Source organism: Octopus bimaculoides, chromosome 13 (assembly GCF_046866305.1).
Source record: "Octopus bimaculoides isolate indiv1 chromosome 13, ASM4686630v1, whole genome shotgun sequence".
Classification (NCBI taxonomy): Eukaryota; Metazoa; Mollusca; class Cephalopoda; order Octopoda; family Octopodidae; genus Octopus; species Octopus bimaculoides.
Genome location: NC_142940.1, coordinates 15,493,284 through 15,518,283, shown reverse-complemented (window position 1 = coordinate 15,518,283; position 25,000 = coordinate 15,493,284).

Sequence of the window (25,000 nt, the reverse complement as noted above, 5' to 3'; positions counted from 1 at the left end):
TATATATATGTATGTATGTATGTATATATGTATGTAAACACAAAATTTTACTTCTCTCACATTTAAATAATATATTAACATGAATTTTATTGTGATGTTCGTTATTTTTATTACTTGTTAACATTATCATTTTTATGAACATTAATGAAAGTTTAACTAATATGACAGCCGTCTTCATAACTATCCAAATCATCCACATTAAGAACAAAGGCACCAACTCTACAACCGCCACCTTAATTACAACCTCCACCAACACCACCATCATCTTCATCAGCAACAATAACAATCAGAATAAGAACAGCTATAACAACCTCAACATAATGATACAAATATTTATAATAATATTAAAAATAATAATATTAATAATACTGATATCAATAATAAAACTGCAATAATATTGATAATAAAATTGATGATAATAATAATAAAACTGCAATAATATTGATAATAAAATTGATGATAATAATAATATAATAATTATTGTATTTAGCTAGTTTACATCATGAAAAAAATGCAGAAAGAAATAATTAACATGCAAATCTGAAATTAATTAAGTATGCTATGAGAAGGAGAAAAATAATATGGAAAGTTTTAGTTCCGAAAACTAAACATTATTAAAACATTCAGATGAAATAAGCAAAGGAAAAATAACAAGTAAATTAACAGCAATATAATAAGAACCAATTTCATTGCGATCATTACTACACACACCACCACCACCACCATCACCGCCATTATTGATCAAACCACCTCCACCACCTCCACAGTTACTGCTACCACTATTAACATCACTAGAAGTAACAGCAGCAGCGTTATTAGAATTATCATGAAAAATTGCAAGAACATGAAGAACAATGAGACCTCGAAAATATAAGTTTTACGTAAAAGAGGAATAACTAGAAAAGCAGAGAAGAAAAGAAAGAAAGAAAGATACAAGGGAATGCTATACAGAAAAACATGACGGTAATGAAAGGAAAAATGAATATAATCTAGATAGAATTGGAAAGAAGAACACGTTGAAGTTAATTAGCAAATTAATGACATCATTGTTTCAAAGATATTGGCATAGGATTTGAAAGGTTTCTGAGAAATCCTAAAGGACTCTAATTAACTCTACGAGAGATGGTACGGAATAAAATGGAATGGAATCAGACAAAACTGGTCGGTCTTATTCACTTATTTGTTTGTGTGAAGACTTTAAATATAGTGAAAATTCTGTTTACAAATTTGTTGAAATCAGATCTTCTGAAATAAACTTGACAAAAGAAAAATAAAATAAAAATTAGAAAAAAAAAAAATAACGAAACAATTACTAAACAAATAAATGTTTAAATAAACATACAAATAAATAAATATAAATATGTAAACGTTTGGGTTATTTTCCTAGAACATATCAAAGAATAGTTAATTAAAACAAATTTTTCTGATGATTAATTATAAAAATCTTTAATAATCTAATACACAGAGACACACAGAGACACACACACAGAGACACAAACACACATACACATATATATATATGTATATATATATATATATATATATATATATATATATGTATATATATATATGTATATATATATATATATATGTATATATATGTGTATATATATATATATGTATTTGTATATATATATATATGTGTGTATATACATATGTATATATATGTATATAAATATATGTATATATATATATATATATATATATATATATATATATATATATATATATATATATATATATATATATATATATATATATATATATATATACATATATATGCATCCTCACACATACACACACATGATATAGCATCAGGTGATAACATTGATACATGAAATAATGAAATAGCAGTAGCACAAACGGAAAGTCAGAATCTCTAATGGAATTCAACGATAACATCATCAACAGCATCATCAATACCTTCAGCATCAGCTAAAACAAAAACAAACAAAAATATGAGAAAAGCTTCCCAACCATCACTTCAAATGCAATACCAAATCCCCGTTTACCATGAACGAAGTTAATAATATTAACGTAATTATAACTACCTTGCCCAATATTTCATTTACCTTGTTTTACTGACTTTCATTATTTTAAAAAATTTTTTGTTCTTTGTACAGATTTATAGTGAATCGCATTTATATTCATCATAACTTTGTGAGCTTACCAATCGAAACATTGATAGTTCGCACCCTGTCAGTGTTAATATCAGAGAGTGCATATCCTTCAAAAACTCTAATAAAATTTGCGTATAAAAAGCTGGGGCAGAGCGAACAAGGTAATTTTATTTTATAGGAATTACTAAAGATTCCAGAAGAACGCCAATATTTAATTATGAAACTCCAGAATAAATGTACAAGAACCTATTGCTTTCACGTAGCATTGTTGAGTTGGAAAAAAGCAAACATAGCTGAATTCTAAATCTTAAGAGCCTTCTACCATTCAATAAAATTCTATTTTACATACGAATGTTTTGAAATTTTGCTGAACATTTGCTAGTCTCTGAGTTTCCAGTATAGTAAGTTTCGTACAATCATCGAACTCCTATCGAAAAAAAAAAAGAATCAGTTCTGTATTCCAGTTTAAGTAAATTGAATCTAGTTTTGAGTTACTGGTTATGTTAGTCCGTGTATATATATATAAATATATATATGCGTATGTATATATATGTATATTCATACACATACGTATATATGTATATATATTTATATATATATATATATATATATATATATATATATATATATATATATATATATATATATATATATATATATATATATATATATGTATATATACATATATATGTATATATATATACATATTTGTACATGTATATATACATCCATAATACATAAATATATACATGCATACATATATATCAAAATGTCCTTCTCCTCGTCAGTAGTTGAGAATTTGAATTCAGAGTTACCTCTTCCTAGATAGATTGCCCTCTTCACTGCTTTGTTAAACGCAGGAGCTCCATGAACCCCTTATATATTGATACAAACACACACACACACATGTAAATATATGAAATATGAAAATTTGAAATATAAATAAAATTAAGATATATAAACAATATCAAGTGGATATAAAATGAATTATATATATTTATAAATATAAATATCAAAATATAAAAGAAATATAGTAGGTTACAAAAATATAAAGACATTTTCTTCGGAAAATTTTCGGAATAAACTGGAGAATGGCGATCAAAGCTACGTTTTGTCCTTATGTCACGTTGCTCCAGTGAAACAGCTTACAAAATTGAGTAGTATCTATATTTCAAAGAGCCTTCCTTGTCACATTCTATGTCATGCTGAGGCTCACCGTGATCAACGTTAAGAGTATGCGTGTCTTTGTGGTTGTCAGCCACATGCATATTGATGTCATGTGCCGGCTCATCCGTGGATCAGATCAACCGGAATACTCGACATCGTAACCGATGGCGTCTCAGTTACCAGGCGCCCAAACACTCCGATCACATGTAACCATTCATCCATCCAGCATCCACTTTTGTCGCCTCTCATACAACGGCACATCAACCCATTTTCTGTTTAAGTGGTCACCATATTTCAAATTATAATTTTTTTTGGCAAAGAAGTAAAAAAGAATTATTTTAGCAATGAAGTAAAAAAAAAAAAAAGCCGTTGGAAAACAGTTTATAGCAGAGACTCCATCTAAGAATATCTAAAGAAGGAATTGTATTCCGAAATATCATCGGACTATAGATAACTAAATTACAACAGGTATATAGTCCATTTTTTGTATTATAGTGCATTGTTGTACCATTCAAAACTTTTTATTCTTTACACTAAAAGAATAAAAGTATACTCACAATTTCTCTTTCCATCATTGGCCCAACGATTGTCCTTTCTACTCTGAAGAAGCACAAATATTGGAAACGTCGAAACATTTCGTACACATTTCTGCATTTATGCTCAAGCCTTAGACTAAAAGAGTTCGTCGAAATATTTTTTCTGTGGTATTTTTTCTGTGGTATAACTATCTTCGACAGTGCATTACACACAACCAAATACACACACACATATATCTACATACGTATATAAATGTATATAAATATTTTTTAAAAAACAGCTATTTATTTGCTCTTTTGATCTGTCACATTATGTGGACTTTAACATTGGCTTTATAGAGCGGTCGTACGATGCACTTTTAAAATAATTTCGACACTAGATATATGTATGTAAATCTATGCCTTTCTATTCCATCTACTTCAGAGAAAGGATAGCGGAATATTATTTGAGTTTTATGTAAATGCACATTAAAAACGTAATAATATGATATTTTGTCCATAGTCGTCTCTACTCAAGCAAAACTATGATTAGATGCCATTACAGCGATAATTTCACCTTCATTTTTTTTTCTTTATACTCAGTTCATTTTCGGAAACATTATCTATTGTTTTTGTTCTTATAAAGTAGGCTGCAATGTTAGAGAGATCAATCTGTTATATCTAGACTGTTATACGACCTCGCAGATGCTTTCTCATTCGTATCTGTTCATTGGATATAAATAAAACAGGTCAATACCAATAATTATAAAATAGTGAGAAACAGGTTTCTATGTGTGCTTTTTAATATTATGTTTTATAATAATCCATGTATATATATATATATATATATATATATATATATATATATATAAATAATTTGGGAAAACAAATTTCCAAATCAATCAGGTTTAACCCTACAGCGTTAGATGCATCTACGTATCGTACTTTGGGGTCTTATTTATCGTATATTTATATATTTATCTATAAATATACAAAGTATGTGATAAAAGTCAATAATCAATTTTTGGGGATTAATAGATATGCGGGTATTCTATTTCAGATAATACAAAAATTACGAATTAGAAATTAAGAATAATTCTTTTTTTATTCTTAATTTCTAATTAGTAAATTTTTAATCTTTAATGCTTAATTGTATTGCTTATTCTTAAAGGTATGTAAAATTAATTGTATAATATTTTGAAATAGAACCTAAAGAGATGTTGAAATAATTATAAATCTGATGATTGCATATATGTATTTATATATGTATATATATGAGTATACAATTGTGTATATGTATATATATTATAATCTTCCAATACTGAAACACGTGTAGTTCCTTCATATTTAATAAATATAAGTATTAACTAAAGTATGATATAATTAATGAAGTACATTATATACCAAGCTGGTAATTTTGAGTATATCCTTTAAGTGTTATTTCTTGATGTGAAAACGTGTCTTGCTCAAAAAGTGTCTTGCTCAAGTACAAATCACACAGCCCAGTCCAGGAATGGAACCCATTACCCTATTATTGTGAACCCGACGCGCTAACCACTCCATGCAAAAATAGTCATTATGCGTAAGTGTGCGTGAGTGTATGTGATTTAGAGTATGTGACTGGCATACTTGTATGTGTGGAGTGTATATGTGAATATATGTTTTCCGGTATGTGTATGCGGTTGAAGGGTGCGAGCAGCGTGTTTATGTGTTTGTGTGTGTGTGTTTGTGTGTATGATGTGTGTGAGGGAGTAAATCGAATAGGTTAGCTGTAGTAGTAGGGGTTGAATGGCAAGGCGATGTGTGTGTTTGTGTGTGGGAGTGTGCTGGTGATGTGTGTGTGTATGTGCATGAATACGTATAAGTGCATGCGTGCGTGTCTGTATGTGGACGTGTGTGTATGTGTTGGGGTGTGCATATGTGTGTATGTGTGTTGTATATGTTTACGAGTGTGTTGGCATATAGGTGCGTGTATCGGTGTGGGTGAGAAGTTTTTTGTGCATACTAGAATAGGGAAATATGTGTGAGTGTGTGTGTATGTGTGTGCAGTAGATATGTATTTTATGAGGGGGTGGAGCTACGGACCAGCAGGTTGCACGGAATACGGGTGCATTTGAAAGAAGGGGAAACGGGTTTGGGAAAATGGAGGATGGTAGGTTCGAATAGGAAGAGACTGTAGGATCGTCCGACGAAGGCGGATGATGGAAAGGTGAAAAAGGAGGGGAAGGGCGGTTGCAGTTGGAAGACGGATGCGGGGAAGGAGAGAAGGCTGATGTGTAATCAACTTAGCGGGTGGAGGGGTATCCACGATCAGTGGCTGTTCCCGACTATTTGGAAATCACTCAGCAACTGCCCGGGTCCACTTGTTGTCTGTGAACCTTGCAACATGTTCGGTCTGGCGGAACTTGTGCTTTCGCTACTCTTCGGTTACATCGTTTTCTTCGCTCTGTTCTCAAATTCTCTCATGTCGATTAAGCTCTCGTTATTATATTCCAAGAATAAATCGGCGAGGTGTCATCCAGGCGGCGAACGGACAGAATCGTTAGCGTGCTGGACGAAATGCTTAGCGGTATTTCGCCAATCGCTACTATCTGAGTACAAATACCGCCGAGTTCGACTTGGCCGCTCATCAAATCGGAGTCGATAAATTAAGTAACAGCCAAGTACCGGGGCCTATATAATGGATTTACCCCTTCCACAAACTTTCAGGCCCTGTACCTACAGTAGAAAGATTATTATATTCCAAGAATGGATCTTTCCATGGTTCTATGCATCTTAGTTAATCGGTGCTTTATCCTCTTCACACTTACCCAATTCTAACTTGTGCCAGACACACTGATATACGTATATAATATATATAATATAATGTAATATAACATAACACAATATAATATAATATAATATGCTATATATATATATATATATATATATATATATATACACATTTAGATATTCATTTATATATACGTACATATTTTCATATATGTAGGTACATTGATATATACATATCTACTTGTTTTCATGCACATACGCTTCACAACCACACACACACACATATATACACATAGACACATTTATACATAAGGCGCGACATCGTAGGTGATTCTGTCTAAATTCCAATGAGAGAAATGTGTTCCTAGATTAGAAACAGCACTTTCTCTATTGGTGAGAAATTTGGTTAGTAAATTCTAAAAAAAAACAAAAAAAAAAAAGCATACTTATACACACATACATGGGCGCGCGCTCACACACATACATACACAAACACACACATACATATACATATAAATTCTATTTATTTGTTATGTGTAGAATTATGTTTGATAAATCAATATTATAGTTTTTATGAATATTTCGATATTTTAAGCTATAAAAAAAAATGCAATTAATTTCAAAGCTATATAACGTAGGGAAAGTTCAATATCAAAGCGACTATCAAAGCTGTCGCGGTAAGAAATATAGAAATAATGACAAAGTACCACAATTTTTATATAAATACCACACTTACAGTATTGCATCACCTGTAGGTATCGCATTGCAGCTAACTCACGCTGATATACATTTAAGTATAGCTTTGACAGTTGTAATGAATATAGGACAAAGATCTTCCCGAGTCATATATGCTCATATGCACAGCTTCTCAGTTCTTAGTTTCTGTATTGTAAATATAAATATATATATATATATATATATATATATATATATATATATATATATATATATATATATATATATATATATATATATCGGGTTGTCCGGAAAGTTCGTGCCGATTTTTAAAGGAACGAAAGAGAGCAATAAATACTTGCCATTACCTTTTTAATCAAACAAATATGAACCATTTTGTTGCACAATGCCTCTCCATCTTTCCATTAACTTGAAAATACCCTCTTCCAAGAATTGAATATATATTTAAAGAGGGAGAATTCGCAAAAACACAAAAGACGAATATAGGTGGTGAAGATAACAAACAGATGTATTTGTATAACGCTCGGGGGAGTGAAAAAGTCTTTAACGTTTCAAGCCTACGATCTTGCACAGAAAGGAACACAGAAAGAAACAAGGAGAGGAGAAAAAAAAAAAGGAATGTGTAGTGGCTATCGATATATCATGGCGAATGCTGGACAGAAGGATCACACAGGAGAGCTAAAAGTGAAGGGGAGATAACAAAGTAGTGGCATATATATGTATTCAGGGTGATTCAAAAGTCTCCATACATAGGAAAAATTTATTTTCTATAAGACAGTTGATAAGATCCCCTAGATCCCTCTTGATTTCTATCTTTGGGGGCATTTGAAAGGAATGGTGTATTGCAGAAAGATAAAAGTCATAAATCATTTGATGGAACGCATCACCAACTCATTTACACACATACCACAAGATGTGCTATTATGAGTTCACAATGAGTAGGGATAAACGCATTGCAATGTCCATTCAAAACAACAGTAATCATATAGTACCTGTTAAATAAATAGTACTGTTCTTATAAAAAACATAAAAACATAAATTGTTCCTAGGTATGGCGAATTTTGAAACACCCTGTATACACACACACACACACACACACACTCACACACACACACACACGCACACACACACACACACACACATATTTATATATATATATATATATATATATATATATATATATATATATATATATATATATATTCGTCACTAGATGCGACGATGGTCCATCGCAGTAATACTTATCATGAGTTGACTGGAAAAGCATAAAATGAATTGTTTTGCATCACTGGGTTTCGAAATCGAAACCGTATTCTTATGAGAATAAATCCAACACCCTAAACTCTTAGCCACACGTCCCTACACAGTTATTATTAACTGACGGGGTCCTCACTGAATCTCCCTTTTGTTGATATCAAATTTTGTCGATAAGCGCAAGTATGGCTGTGTGGTTAACAAGTTCCTTTTGCAATTACGTAGTGTCTGATTTATTTCTACTGTGTGTATTTCGGGCAAGTGTCTGTGTACGATATGCGTGAAATAATGCCTTCCGTATGAATTTAATAGAGGGGAAGCTGAAGAAAGTTACCATATTGGATTTTATTCTGAAATAGGGTAGGCGTATCATTATCATATATAAAAGGACAACATTTTGAGCGGAGAATAAGACCAAATTAGAGAGACAGAAATGTAGATAAACTTTGAATAGGGGGGTCGGAAGATAGATAGGTATATTGACTGCGGGAAGCACACACAGACATTTATGTAGATATGTATGTATGTTTAAAGAAAGACAAGGGGTCTATGGCACACAACTCTTGCATCGACTCTCTGTATCTTGACAGGCTCTGTTTAACATCTTGTAGAGTGTTAAACAAAAACCACACTCCCTATGAAGTAGGCTTCGTAGGTTTGCTGGTTTAGTCGCCGGCGTTTCCACCGTGTGTCAAGTTGTACTGAGATGCATGATGCAGTCACTGGTATTGTGTGACTTGCCATCTGTCTAATATTATAACTCAGGTGTAATATCTGCGATTTCGTTTGCATCAAATACACCTTCTTCATAACCTGTCAAAGAACACACAGACACAGACAAAGACACAGACACACACACCCACACACACAAATAAACGCACACATATGTATCAAAACAGTTTGATTCAAATTCACTGGTACTTCGAATTTCAAGTGTGGTGTTAGTCTTCAACAATCTTTAATTTGAAATTCGAATTCGAAATGGTTGAAGATTAGCATCACTCTTGAAACTTGGAGTACCAGTGAATTTAAATCAAACTGCTTTCATCCATACAACTCCTAATCAGTTTTTAGAGTGCCCTCCTTTCGTTTATCTCCTCACTCGTATACTCACACACACACACACACACACACACACACACACACACACACACACACATACACACACACATATATATATATATATAATTATGTATATATATATATATATTTACATATATATTCACATAGGTATGTGTGTGTGCGATTGTGGGTGCGCGTATGTATGCTGGCATGTAGATAGGCAGATATATAACACATAGATAGACATATAGATAGATAGATGGGTAAATATGTGTGTGAATGTCTACATGTATGGACATATTTATACATGCATATATTTATGTATGTCTTTATGGGTGAGAATACACCGACCACTGTGCGTCGTGATTATGAAATAAAGTAGAAGAGATGGTACAACCAGTTAAAGAACCAGCAATACGCATGAGGTAAATGATCTGAAATCTGTCCATGAGAGGTAACTGAAACGATTCTTATACTCAGACATGTCTAAGGTCCTTGGCAGTGATTTCAATGTCAAATATTCATCGAAAGTCATACGATGTACATAGGAAAGATGGTATACGTATGCTGAAGACCACTACTTTTTCAACGGCAGTGTTCTTAAAAAGCAAAACCATTCTGAAAAGAAACGAAGAAACAAATATATATATATGAAAACATTTTGAAACATAGTTCATTTATGATGAGTTGTAGAAAACAACAGTTTGGGAGATTAAATCCTAATCCTAATCCTTGCCAGAAGGTATATATGCAAACGTTACAGAAAATAAATAACCAAGGTTATATACATACACACATTTATACGTATATATATATATATATATATATATATATATATATATATATATATATATATATATATATATATATATATATATATATATATATATATATATATATATATGTATATATATAAGTATATATATATGTATATATATATGTATATATATATATATATATATATATATATATATATATATATATATATATATATATATATATATATATATGCGTGTACATATATATTTATATTGTTTTATACATGCATACATATTTGTATACGTATAAACACACACATACACACAAACACACACATATATATATATATATATATATATATATGCATGCATACAGATATACAGGTATATATATACATATATAGATATATATATATATACGTATATATATATATATATATATATATATATATATATATATGTATATATATATACTATATATATATACATATATATATATACTATATATATATATACATATATATATATATATACACACACACACACACTCACACACACACACACACACACACACACACACACACACACGCATATATATATATATATATATATATATATATATATATATATATATATATATATATATATATATATATATATATATATATATATATATATATACATATATATAGTGTCCTTCAAGGCGACTGCAGAAGCCAAACACTTAGTAAGCACTAAGAGACTTATAAGAAATATAGATAACATATAAAGAAAAATATTATATATATTTTTAGAATTTTTATATTTTAACTGTTCATAAAATATATGTACATGTATATGCATCCTCACACACGCACAAACACTCGCGTGTGGGTGTGTGTCTGTGCGTGTGTGTGCGTATACATATCAGTATATTTAGATACTCGTACACTTAGATATACCTGCGTGAGCATATTTCTTCGGGGAAGGAATACAGGAAGTGTGTGCATCTACACATAAAACACATACCTAAACATTTCCACACACACACATATATATATATATATATATAGAGGTAGATAAGATATATATATATATATATATATATATATATACATGCAAACATATTTATATGTATATATACTTATAGTTACGTATAGCTGCCTATATGTATATATGTATATTCGTATATGCATGTATGTGTGTCGGTGCGTGGGCAAATTGTATATCAGCTGATATGCATATCTCTCTTTCTTTCTGAATCTCTCTCTCTCTCTCTGCCTCTGTGTTTCTCCTCCTCCTGGTCCCCCCTTCTCTCTCTCTTTGTCTATATTCCAATATGGCTGTATCAAATACTTCAGCGGTGAAATGTATTTTCCACTTTGGACATCAAATTTCTAATACACTTATCGTGATTTTGTTTGTTTTTCCTTTACTTGTTTTCTTTTTTCATTATTTACAAAATCTCATATGCATTTTAAAATCTTTTTTGCCTGTCATAATCTCCGCCTTAAGTGAAATTATTATTTTTTCCGTGACGAATACATTTCGCGTATATACACTTCATAATGTAAATATGTAGATTTGAGAAAAATATTTTCATATTTGTTCGCTTATTTCTAAGTTTAACACACAATGGACAACTAAAAACTCTTCGATGTACACCCAAGAGTCCCCTACACTAGTTCATTGCAGATTTAGACCCCCTCATTCGGTGTAATTATGCATAAGGGCCATATTGGTTGCCTGAACATGTGAAGTTCTAAGCTCGACGGAGAAACAAAATTTTAAGCAAAACTACAACCTAACAATGAATTATTCTTGTAGACAACAGTTCCCTATCGTTTCGTGAACAGCTATGGTTTCACGTGAAGTTTTTTCTAAAGGCAGGTTACTCCCCTTTTTGCTTTGTCTAGTCAATACTTTTTACAAACATGTTCTCTTTTTAGAAAGACAATATATATGTCAAAGGATGACAAAAGTATCTACGGCAGAGTCTAACGAGAATCATATAACTATGATTGCTCATACGTACATACATAACAACAGATTTTCACAATAACCTAAAATTACTCGGTTTCACAGAGAAAAAACAAAAGAAACTGACGCAGGTTCTCCAAATCCATTCGATTGAATATTAGTAAACCATTCCAAATTTTTTTTTAATCTGAGATTTTTACGTGTATTCATACAAACACATGGGTGTGTGCATCGACAGCGCAAGCAAAACACCACCTGAACCTCATATTTACAAACACCAGGAACTCCTTTCACTCAAAAAGTCTTGTTGCTTCTTCAGCGACCGACTTGAACTCTGTAAAGAACTTACATAAAACTCACAAATGATACACACATATACAATGTATGCATATACAGGGCTTGGACAAAATAATGGAAACATCTAACATCATAGTATCATAATTTTGAAATATCTAGAAAACCGTTAATTGTTTATTATTATGCTTTTTGATTTATTATTAGTGTTGCTTAATATGTTTTGCTAAAACTGCTCTTTCTTTTCAGATATCATCAGAAAAAGTTAATTAAAATTCATTAAAATGACACATCTATCGTACTTTCAAAGAGGTCAAATTGTTGGTGCTCGTATGGTAGGCACTAGCATAACGTAAAGCGCCAAAATGTTTGGTGTTTCAAGAAGTATTGTCTCGAAAGCAATGACAGCCTTTGAGAAAGAGGGAAAAACCTCCTCGTCGAAACAAAACTCCGGAAGAAAACAAAAACTTTCAGATAGGGACTGTCGGACTCTTGCGTGGATTGTTAGAAAGGATCACAAAAGTACAGCTCCCAGAATTACTGAAGGGCTTAAAGACCACCTCGAGAACCCAGATTTCACAAAAACTGTTCGCCGGGAGCTGCAATCAGAAAACCACTACTTTCAAAAACAAACGTTGCAAAGAGTTTAGAATAGAGTAAAAAAAATCCTAGAACAATGGAATAATGTTATTTTCTCTGACGAGGCATCCTTTAGCTTATTTCTGACCACCGGCCGAGTATACGTGTGGAGACAGCCAAAAGAAGCATTTGAGCGAGACTGCCTTCTTCCAACTGTTAAGCATGGAGGAGGATCTGTGATGATCTGGGGGGAGGGGTTATATCTTGGAAATCCGCCGGTTCAATGGTTTTCCTTCGTGGCAGAATTAATAGTCAAGACTATTTAAGCATGAAATTCATCTTACGATTGTGGAACTGTTTCAGAGGGAAACGCAATCTTTCAGGATGATAATGCACTAACTTCCACAGTAAAAATTGATACTGGAGGGCAAGAGGATATTCTAGTGAAGTTGAACATCTTATCTGGCCACCACAGTCCCCAGATCTCGATATTATTCAACATTTATGGTCCATTTTAGAAAAACAAGTAAGGATTCGATATCCTCCACCATCACCACTACAAGAACTGGAGACTGTTTTAGCTGAAGAATGGACAAAAATTCCTTTGGAAAAAATTCAAACTTTGTACAAGTCCATACCTCGCAGAATTCAAATTGTCATTACTAGCAAAGGCGGTTCTACACCATATTAAAATAAATTTGTTTGAAATTTTAAGGGGTTTCCATTATTTTGTCCAACCCTGGGATATATATGTATATATCACAATCGCCTGTATGTTTTGGGGAGTGCGATTTAATATTAGTTATGCGATGTCGCTTGATCGCGTACATATTTAATCCAAACACTCGTAAATTTATAACGCGGAGAACGACACTGAGGAGAATAATAGGTAAATATAATTTACTTGAAATTCGAAACGCGTCTGTGATTAACCGAAGTCGTGTGGATTCATCATTTTTCTTTTTACCTACAAAAAAAGAGTGTCCTATTTTCTCGGAGACTTTTATGTTAGTTGAAAAGACATAAGCGTCTATTTCTAATTCTGTATGTAGAGAGGCACTGAGCTGACCCCTGATTATAATTATGTATGTAATTATAGAATATTATATATATATATATATATATATATATATATATATATATATATATATGTGTGTGTGTGTGTGTGTGTGTGTGTGTGTGTGTGTGTGTGTGTGTGTGTTTGTGTGCGTGTGTGTGTGTATATGTATATATATATATATATATATATATATATATATATATATATATATATATATATATATATATATATATGTGCATATATTCTTTAGGGAAGTTTAAAGTCTTGCAGTTATGGGTAAAAGAAATGAAAAGGTGATCAGTTAATTATGATTGGAAGGCTGCGCCTTCAACCAGCCATTTCGCGACACACTCTTTAGCATCGACACGTGTATAAGTGTGGATATATATATATATATATATATATATATATATATATATATATATATATATATATATATATATATATATATAGAGAGAGAGAGAGAGAGAGAGAGAGAGAGAGAGAGAGAGAGAGAGGGAGAGACATAATATATATAAAACATACTTATGTATATCTTGGCACCCAAAAATGTCTTAGAAAAGTTAATATCTAGTAGTTCTAAATATAAGTTTCTGTTGCGGAAAATACGTATTTTTATCTTTAACTGTACTTTATCTATTATGCATGTTTGTATAAGTTTTGTATGTGAATACGTGTCTACGAGAATATAGAGACATAAATATGTTTGTGCTGTAACTTCTGTAGTTTTATATGTTCTATATAAGCATTAGTATATGAGCATAATACATTCGTCTACAAGATTGAGTGTGAAGCAATTATGTACGCATCAATATGGGTATATACTTATGTTCTTATATATATAGACAACTTTCCGTATTAAATGTGTATGATTGCATCTGTGTTAAAATGAATATTAATGTACATGTTAATGCACAAGCGTATATTGTGGTATGAGAAACAATATAAATTTCTTATTAAGACTGTTTCTGCATATTTGAATAAATCATAAAACCAACAAATAAAACGGTATATGGTTCTGTGCGTGTACTTTTATACATACCTACATATATATGTACGAGAATTATCTCGAAGTATGAAAGTTTTTTGCATGCATATTAAGAAAATTGTTTTCAACGATAGATAAGTACTAATATTTACCAGTGTTATCTCCCCATATACAACAAATAAATCGTTGTCATTACAATAATATGAAATATAATATTTAATATTCATGCACTTGTATGAGAGTAAAATAATATTACAGTATACATTTCCAAAAACATATAAAGTAAACAGACTGATATAACATTACATATGCAATAAAAACACAGTGTCACACACACGCACACACACACGCACACACACACACGCACACACACGCACGCGCACACGCACACGCACCCACAAATTGGTATGTATACATGCAATTGACAAAGAATCCAAACTACCTCTCTTGCCACCCTCCCTAAATAAACAAGACAAAAGTTATCTTGTCTACAAAAGTGGCCAGACAGTAATGAACAATCTAGTCTGTCGTTCAACCACCTACTTTGCAGATATGTTATAGGAAATTTTGGACAGATGAAGAGATAGGAATAGTCAGAATTAATCGCTGTCAGATGATTTTGTTCAACTGAGAGCTGACATATTATCACTCAAACTGCTATAATTTGCTGCCAATTTTTCTCACAACCTACCATGTGGAATGATAGCTTTTGAAGTATACCAGCTACCGGATTGTCACGAGTGGAGGATATTTCATCATAGTCTTGTTCAATTGTATTTGATATACAAATTCAAGGTAACAAAAAAATAATTTACTACAACATAATGCGGAAACGCTTCAGTGAAGTTTCTGGACAACAAGATACTTGAAATAAATATCTATTACTCATATCACAAACTACTGTTTTAATTTATGAAACAGCAGACTGCATATATACAGACATAAATACATACATACATACATACATACATACGTAACAGTTTGGATTTTGTATATATCTCTAGTAATATGCCGAATAAAGCACATCGCCGTTTGGGCTAACTGATGTCATCCACAATAACGATATAACTTTCACTGGATCTACGTCACGAAATCTACAGAGTTTGTTGAGATTATCCAGCGCCTATCTCACAAGAGGTTCTGCATCTATTTGCACCGCATCAATCAGTGCAGTCTGTGTTACTTCAGGCGCTTGGTGTAGAAAAATATCCCACTAGATATACTGAAATCTCCATCGCAACGTAAAACGCACCAGAATAACATGCCAAGGACATCTCAATATATCTAGTGGGATATTTTTCTATACCAAGCGCCCTGAAGTGACACAACCTGCATTGATTGATGAAATGCAAATTGATTAATATCATATGGGACAGATGGTGGATGTGTCGAAACGATCGTCGTGCTGTATATAAATTCCTACTAAATCCATCTTCCGTTTCCTTTATCAACTACATATATATATATATATGTATACACACACACACACACACACACACACACACACACACACACACACACACACACACACACACACACACACACACATATGTATATATATATATGTATATATATGTATATGTATGTATATATATGCATACCTATTATACACACTCTCACACGTATATATTGGCTACCATTTGCCCACATTAAATGACCTGAGAACGGGAAAAGTGTTGGAAATAATTTTCCATCAAAAAAAAAAAAAACATTGGACAACTCATTTAGAAATAAAAATAGAATTGCTAAAGAAATAGTTTACAAACGAATTTCTAATTCCATTATTATAAAATGCGGAAGACATAACTTTCCTACATGTTTATATTTGCCTGAAAACTCTACATTCAAGTTTATAGATGGAAAATCTTAAAAGTAAAAGCGTTTTGTTTCCAACTCTCAAACTTTAATCTATATAATTACTATGTTGTGGACGTCTGGCAAATTACAGCCGACAAGACGGATTGTTACGATTGGCAATATATGAAGAGCAAATCAATTATTAGAAAAGCAGAATATTTCTGTTGAGTGGATACACTGCAATATATACAGGAATGATTCTTCAAAATTGTTAAAATTTCCAAAACTCAGACACAGAGCAACAACGAATCAAGCAGGAAATACAACCCACATATAAAAATTCGAATATTAATCGCTGTAAATTGCGTCTTTTAATAAAGATTAGTGAAGTAATGTAATAATTAGAGCTTTGATCATCATTTTTTTTTTTAATGGACAACTGTACCAAATATAAATATTACATTGTATATGTGTTGTGAATATTAAAATCCTTGTATATTTTATATTTCTTGTATTTAAACACGTGATTTGCGTTCAGATTTGTATTTAGAAGTATTTTTTGTTCGTGTCAATGTTTTATTTTTTGAATATTTATCATACTCCACTATCTTCAAAAATATGTTCTTCTAAGAAAATGTCTTTATTTACTCAATATCTTCCTTTATGATAAATGACTTTGTAATGTACATATATTTTTTTTATTTCCAAATATCCCCTGACATTGATGTTATTTACACAAGCACATCCAACCCACACACATATATACCGAGAGTGCACGAAGTACCGAATGTCAAAAAATCAAAATAAAGTTGTATACATATATTTTATTAATATTCTGCGGTGTAGGGTTTGGAATGTATTTGCTGCGGGATTCTGCTCGGGGGCAAAAAAATTCCATACATCATTGTGCGTGAAAACTGAATTGAAAATGACGTCAGTGGACCACCAGTCACAATGTTTCTGCTTTGTTTCGCATCCTCAGTGTTAAAAACCGCCTCCGTGATTTATATGCATATGTATATGTATATGAGTACATGTGTGTATATGTATGCGACTTTGTGTGAGCGTGTACATATTACTTATGTACTTTGTACTTCTATCTGTAAGCCCGGTTGGCAAAACAACATGGTTTGTCATAAACACCTGTACTTTGTTTTTTTTTCTTTTTTTTTTAATTTAATGAATTCAACGGGATACACTGTCTGCAAGTAGTTGGGTTCAGCATATTATCCTCCATTTTCTAATTGATATATATATATATATGTATATATATATATATATATATATATATATATATATATATATATATATATATATATATATATATATATATATATATATGTGTGTGTTTATATATATATATACCGGAGTAAGCACATGAAATGTGCAACAAGGTGGTAAAAAGAGTACTCAAATACCAGAGGTAGAGTAATATGCTTTATTTAAAAGCAGCACAAATATAACAAAAAACTGACAGTTGTTTGTTACATTTCTGCTGCTTTTAAATAAAGTATATATATATATATATACAGGATGCGATGAATAAGGTAACGTCTAAATTACGCAAAAATGAAAATAACACTGACATCTCATTTTAACAGATGTATTTACCAAAATTACATAAAAATATCTTAAAAGAGCTATGTGGATAGTGATGTGGAGATATTGATGAAGGATGAAGTGGCAATCCTTGAGTTGTGACTGAGTCTCAAAGCCATGCTTGTCACTGCAGAGCCTGCAGTGACAATTGGGAGTAGCGAATGGAGAGCTTGATGTGGGTAGGATGTTAGTAAGAGAAGTTAAGGTATGAGTGTGAGTCGGTGTGTTTGCAGTGGATGAAAGTAGTGAGACCGGAGTGGTGTATGTTGACCGAAATGTCGAAAAATGCGAGCGAGGTGTTGGAAACAGTGCAGGAGAATTCGAGGGCAGGATGGAAGGATTGGACAAAAAAGGGAGGAAGGAGTCTAGTTGTTCGTGGGAGAGTGAGGTCGCACCGATACACACATCAATATAACGACCGGATAGTTCGGGGCCAGTAAATCATGAGAATATATGTATATCTATCTATCTATCTCGCTCTCTCTCTCTCTCTCTCTCTCTCTCTCTCTCTCTCTCTCTCTCTCTATATATATATATATATATATATATATATATATATAGGCTAAGGCATATCCATGTGATTTGTAGTACAAACTGGCGAAATCGAACTCTTCCCTTGTAGAGTATACGTATTCTCTTATCCGAAGCCGTTGATGCCAGAAAAACTCAAGGTCCAAATGTACTTTTTTATTACCAAATCCCGAATATGTTCAAAAGCTTTTGTACGAATATCGTTGCTAGGCATACTCCTTCACGTGTGTGTTTTGCGCGTATTTGTTTGTGTGTGTATGTGTATGTAATTGTGGGTGTGCGTATTCATGTGTGTGTGTGTGTTTATATATATATGTGCGCGTCAGTGTGACTGTACTTTGATTTGTTTGTGTATAGTCACGCACACACACACACACACACACATATATTTGTACAGACACATACATCTATTTCAAAAGATAGATGGATAAATAGATAGATCAAAATTGAGAAAAGACCAGAAAGGAGAACGAGGAAGAGAATCATAAGGGAGAGAGTGAGAGAGAGAGAGAGAGAGAGAGAGGGGGGGGAGAGAGAGAGCGGTAAAGAGGAGGAGCGAAGGCAACGAGGAGAGAGGGAGATGAGGGCACAGAGATGCGTGCAAGTGTGTGCGTGTTTTATACACCTTTATATAATTTCTAGTCCCTTCTTGGAGAAGAACTGAAGGCTTACAAATTTAAACAAGTATCATAGAAATCAATGCACAAAGCAAACTTAGAAGAGTAAGTAATTAAAACAACATTTTCTGGTGTCTTTAAAAGAGTCAGAAGAAGAAATTAACAGCATTCGTGCACGTAGAAGTAATTACAACTGCATCCTTATTGTCGCAATCTAATATCAATAAACACAATTATTTTCAAACTGAGAAATGAAATTTTCTTCTTGAAAATTCATTTGTTTCCATCACATTGGGAAAGCATATGATTGGACACGTTCTTTTTGTAGCAATCCAATCAGTTTGCAAAGTGTTCGCTGGATATTGTCTTTGGAATGGCTTCTTTGGACGAGATAGAATCGTGTTTTTCAAATTTTATTGCGTAATATCGTCTTCGGTAGGGTTTCGCCAGGAACGTTTAGTTAGATATGAGGGAGCGTGGGGGGGGGGGGGTTGTGGAGTGGGTAGGATCGTGGGACGGGAACGGTGTAATTAGGGAATGGATAAAAAAAATTCAAATTAATAAAAATAATAGCAGTAGTTGTAGTAGTAAAAATAAATAAATAATAATAATAATCGTGATAACAATAATAGAGAATACTGTAATATTAGTGGTAGTTTTAGTGATAACATTATAAGTAAATACGACCACAATAACAATTATGATCGCAATAATATTTAAGAGAAAGTGTATAATTGTTGTATTAATATGTGTTGTTGTTACCAACAACAATTCAACAAGAAAAGAACGAGTATATGGCTGAAATTGATTTTGAAAACTAAAGTGAATAAAAGGAATATGAATAGATTCCAAGCAATGCATTCATGGGAAAATTCTCTGATTAATTATGGAGTAGAAGTGATATGATGCCGAACAGAGGAATTACAATCCTTGTATAAGGAAACAAAGATACTGTCATTAACACACAGTGTATTCAACTCTAAGTTGTTGTTGACAGCCTTTCACCTTACGATAAATAAAGGAAGGGGTGATATGTTGTGAGTATTGTGCTCAGACAGAGGAAAACAATATTGCTTGGTATCTAAAAATATAAAATAATCATTACTAGTACAAGTAAAGAAAACAGCTTTATTCCATACGGGAACCATTCCGGTCGAGATGAATCCCAAAATAAAAGCAAAAACAAAGAGGCAGAACAACTGGAAAGATCAGAAGATGCGTGGTCAGTTCTTGAGAACGAGAGACACAGGGCCAGATAACAGATTGTTGCGGTTACAAAAAACAACCTTAAACTTTAAACGGAACAATTGATACGTGCCACACTATTACAAGCCACATCCATCACAGAATTGACCATTCTTCAGATTTTGACTAATTCAGAATGCGTTGTGGAACTGGAGAGACAGTCTAATATAAGCAAATGCCACAATTCGCCTTGAGATTATACAAGAGAAGGCATGACAAACTCTCTAGAATGGTTCACTGGGAGCTGTGTAACAAGTCTGAATTGGAAAAGGTGAAAAATGATAAGGGTATGTACCAAAGGGTTTGGTAGAAAATGTGAGAGTAAAATCCGTGGCAACTTCATGGGATCCAATGTAATCATAGAATCGAACATTGGAAACTCGATATTGTACTAATGGACAGCAAGCAAAATTTGTGCCTGAGCATCGCTTGTCTTGGTGAAAGCCAAGATTACGAAAAAGAAGGAGTATAAATGATATGCTCTTAGGAGAGAAATCAAAAAGATGTTAATCAAAACAGTGAATGTTGTTACACTAATTATTGGGTAAATTATTCGGTAAAGCGAGCGAAAAGGTAATGAGCAGTTGGAAATGAAAGGAATAAAAATAAATCTTTTCTACTCTAGGTCCAAGGCCCGAATTTTTTGTGGGGCGGGAGGCAATCGATTAGATCGACCTCAGTACGCGACTGGCACTTAGTTTATCGACCACGAAAGGATGAAAGGTAAAGTCGACCTTGGTGGAATCTGAACTTAGAACGTAAAGATAGACGAAATACCGCTAAGAATTTTTGACCGGCGTGCTAACGTTTCTGCCAGCTCACCGCCTTAAAATTAAAATAAATCATATACAGAAAACAGTAATTTGGTCGTGCTTTCAATTTTTAAGTTTCGGCAAATAATTCCATGGCGTTTACATATTGTAACTAACAAACATTCTCGCAGAGTGCCCTGCAGAAACTGTTGCGCTCAATGACGCGGGGAAAAAGTTCTTGCTGTCTTTCTGCTACGTTTTCTCTTACTCGTTGGTACGTAATTTTTATTCTTTGATTTCTGCATTATATCCTGTGGCAATGAAAACCGGTTCAATGCTATAAAATAAACCCATCCATTTTTTTTTTCCGATAACAACTATAGTCATAAACTTTCCCTCTGTCCATTTGTATTGAAAGAAGGTTTTTCTTTAACACAGTTGCTATAAACGGACATCAGTATTTGAAATCATAAAAGTATTTTGAATCGCAAGTGCTATTCTTGCTATCACTGTTGTCTACAAAATATTTTGTAAATAACTTGAAGTATTAATTTAGGTGTGTGCTTCCATATTGAGTCTTTCTCTTGGCATTGCTGTGTTTTGTCGTGTAGCGTAATCACGCGCGGGAGTCATTTTATAATAATGGCATAATAAAATGTAGTTAGTAATTTTTTAGTTTGTGAAACAAACCTCTTTTGTTTTTTCAGCCAGCTACCTCCAGGTACCAAGGGTAGGCTTTCCTTAGGCAATAGTTCTTATATATTCTTATAAAATAAATTTCATTTCGTAAAGTTTGAATACAATGTGTTTTCAAATGCAAAACAAAAATGAGTTGAATATTTTAATAATAATAATGATAATAATAATAATAATAATAATAATGATAATAATAATAATAATAATAATAATAATAATAATAATAATAATAATAATAATAATAATAATAATAATAATAATAATAATAATAATAATGACAGCGAAACGGGCTGATTACTACCTAGATCAGATTCCAGGAAACCCCAAAATGGCTGAAGTTCAAAAGATAGTGCTCATGGGAACTGCCCATATCTTACGTAAAATACTGTCTATGTGATCTCAAATTTTAAAGCAAACACATAATTTTCTTATGGTTTCTTAAACATTCACTTGAACAAAACTGTACAAATCCAAATATATGGTACCCTAGGCATAACACCTACATGAACTTCTAACTTGTTGTCTCTTGAGGTCTCTGGGTGAGACTTGGATCCAACTTGTACAAATGCAAAACAAAAGTCAAACATAAAATAATAATAATAATCAGAGTAATCTTTTCTACTCTAGGCACAATGCCCGAAATTTGGGGAGAGGAGGCCAGTCGATTAGATCTTAACAGATGGATAGAGGAAATAGGCATAAAACCCAGTTTAGTACAGCTGCAGAAAACAGTGTTATTAAGGACAGCCAGGATACTTAGGAGGATTCTTGGCATCTAAGGTTACTTGTTGTAGCTCGAAGTTAGGATTTTTTTTCTTTTCCAAAAGTTTAATCAGTTGTGTGCATATGAAATAATAATAATAATAATAATAATAATAATAATAATAATAATAATAATAATAATAATAATAATAATAAACCTGATGCAGTACCAGACAGTGGCACTCATGGCTTCTGATCTTATCTGACTGGAAGTGTTATCCTGTACATTGTTTCGTCTTGGTGTAAACGATGGGTTACAGCAAATATTCCGTTCAATACCTTAGATTAGCTTGTTAGTTGTTTGACTATAACCAGTTGAACATGTCCCTAAAAGACTGACAATATGTGCATTTCCGATTTCGAGAAGTAGTAGTAGAGTGTGGGGGGGGGGTATCATAGCCATGTGTTAAAAGGAATTCTTTGGACAATTCGCCTCTGGAAACAGTGGAGCAAGTGCCAATACGTATAAAAGAGGCGACAGCGGGCAGCCTTGACGGACAGAGCGTGCGATGCCAAACGGTTCCGGTAGGTGGCTGTTTACTTTGACCACTGAACAGGTGTCACTCTGCATTGCAGTGACCCAGTCTCTGAAAACGGTTCCGAAACCGCTTGCTTCCAGGTAGCGATGGTCGAACATATCGAATGCTTTTCTGATCCAAATTGATCAGAGCCGCTCAGGTACGACCTAAAGTCCAGTAATGTCATCGACCCATCACCCCCTCCAAACAATTTCTCGAAGTGCTGCTGAAAAGTCACACACATCTGCTCAGAGTCGCGTATCACGCCCCCATTCCGATCCTGATCGTGGTTTTACTTCCACGTCGCATTTCCACCGTTAGGGCCCATCGGACTGCTTTAGATCCTTTCCATTTGAGGGCACAGGCTTTAGCTTTAATAACGCAACCTTCGTGTTTCGGTTCGAAGAAATTATCATGGTTCATTCTCGCCGCTAACACATCGGTCGCAATGCGCTTTTTACTCGCCTCTTCTAATTTGGTAACTAGTCCACCCTCTAACCAATTACGTTTCATACTGTTTGTACAAGACCAGAAATGTTTGAAGATTTTGCCGCCTCTATTGTATGATTCCCTCTTGGATAGTTAATGTTATCACATTGCAACTTCCAAACAATGAAGAAACAATGAACCAAAAGATTATAAACCCATAACTTGCTCTTAACAACAATGTATAAAATACTAACATCTGTCTTGACTGAATACACCTATAGTTTGAGGGAAGGGACTAGTCGATTACATCGACCCCAGTATTCAGCTGGTAACTTAATTCATCCACCCCGAAAGGAGAAAAGGCGAAGTCGACCTCAGCGAAATTTGAGCTCAGAACGTAGCGACGGATGAAATGCACTCCGGACAAAATTCTTTGTAGCATTTTGTCTATCTTTACATTCTGAGTTCCAATTTCGCCGAGGTCTACTAGTTGAACACTGGGGTCGATGTAATGGACTTACGCCTCCAACCGAAATTGCTGGCCTTGTGCCAAAATTTTAAATTAATATCAACTTGGATAAAGGCGGCAAGCCGACAGAATTGTTAGGATGCTGTGTAAAATACTTCTAAGAATATCGTCCGTCTTTACGTTCTGGAAACAAATTCCGGCGAGGTCGACTTTTCCTTTCATCTTTTAAGGGTCGATGAAATAAATACCAGTGAAGCACTGGGGTTGATGTATTCAACTTTCTCCTAAAATTTCAGGTCTTGCGCCTACAGTAGAAAAGAATATTAACTAACACATGGAGAGGAATCGTATGTGTTAACTG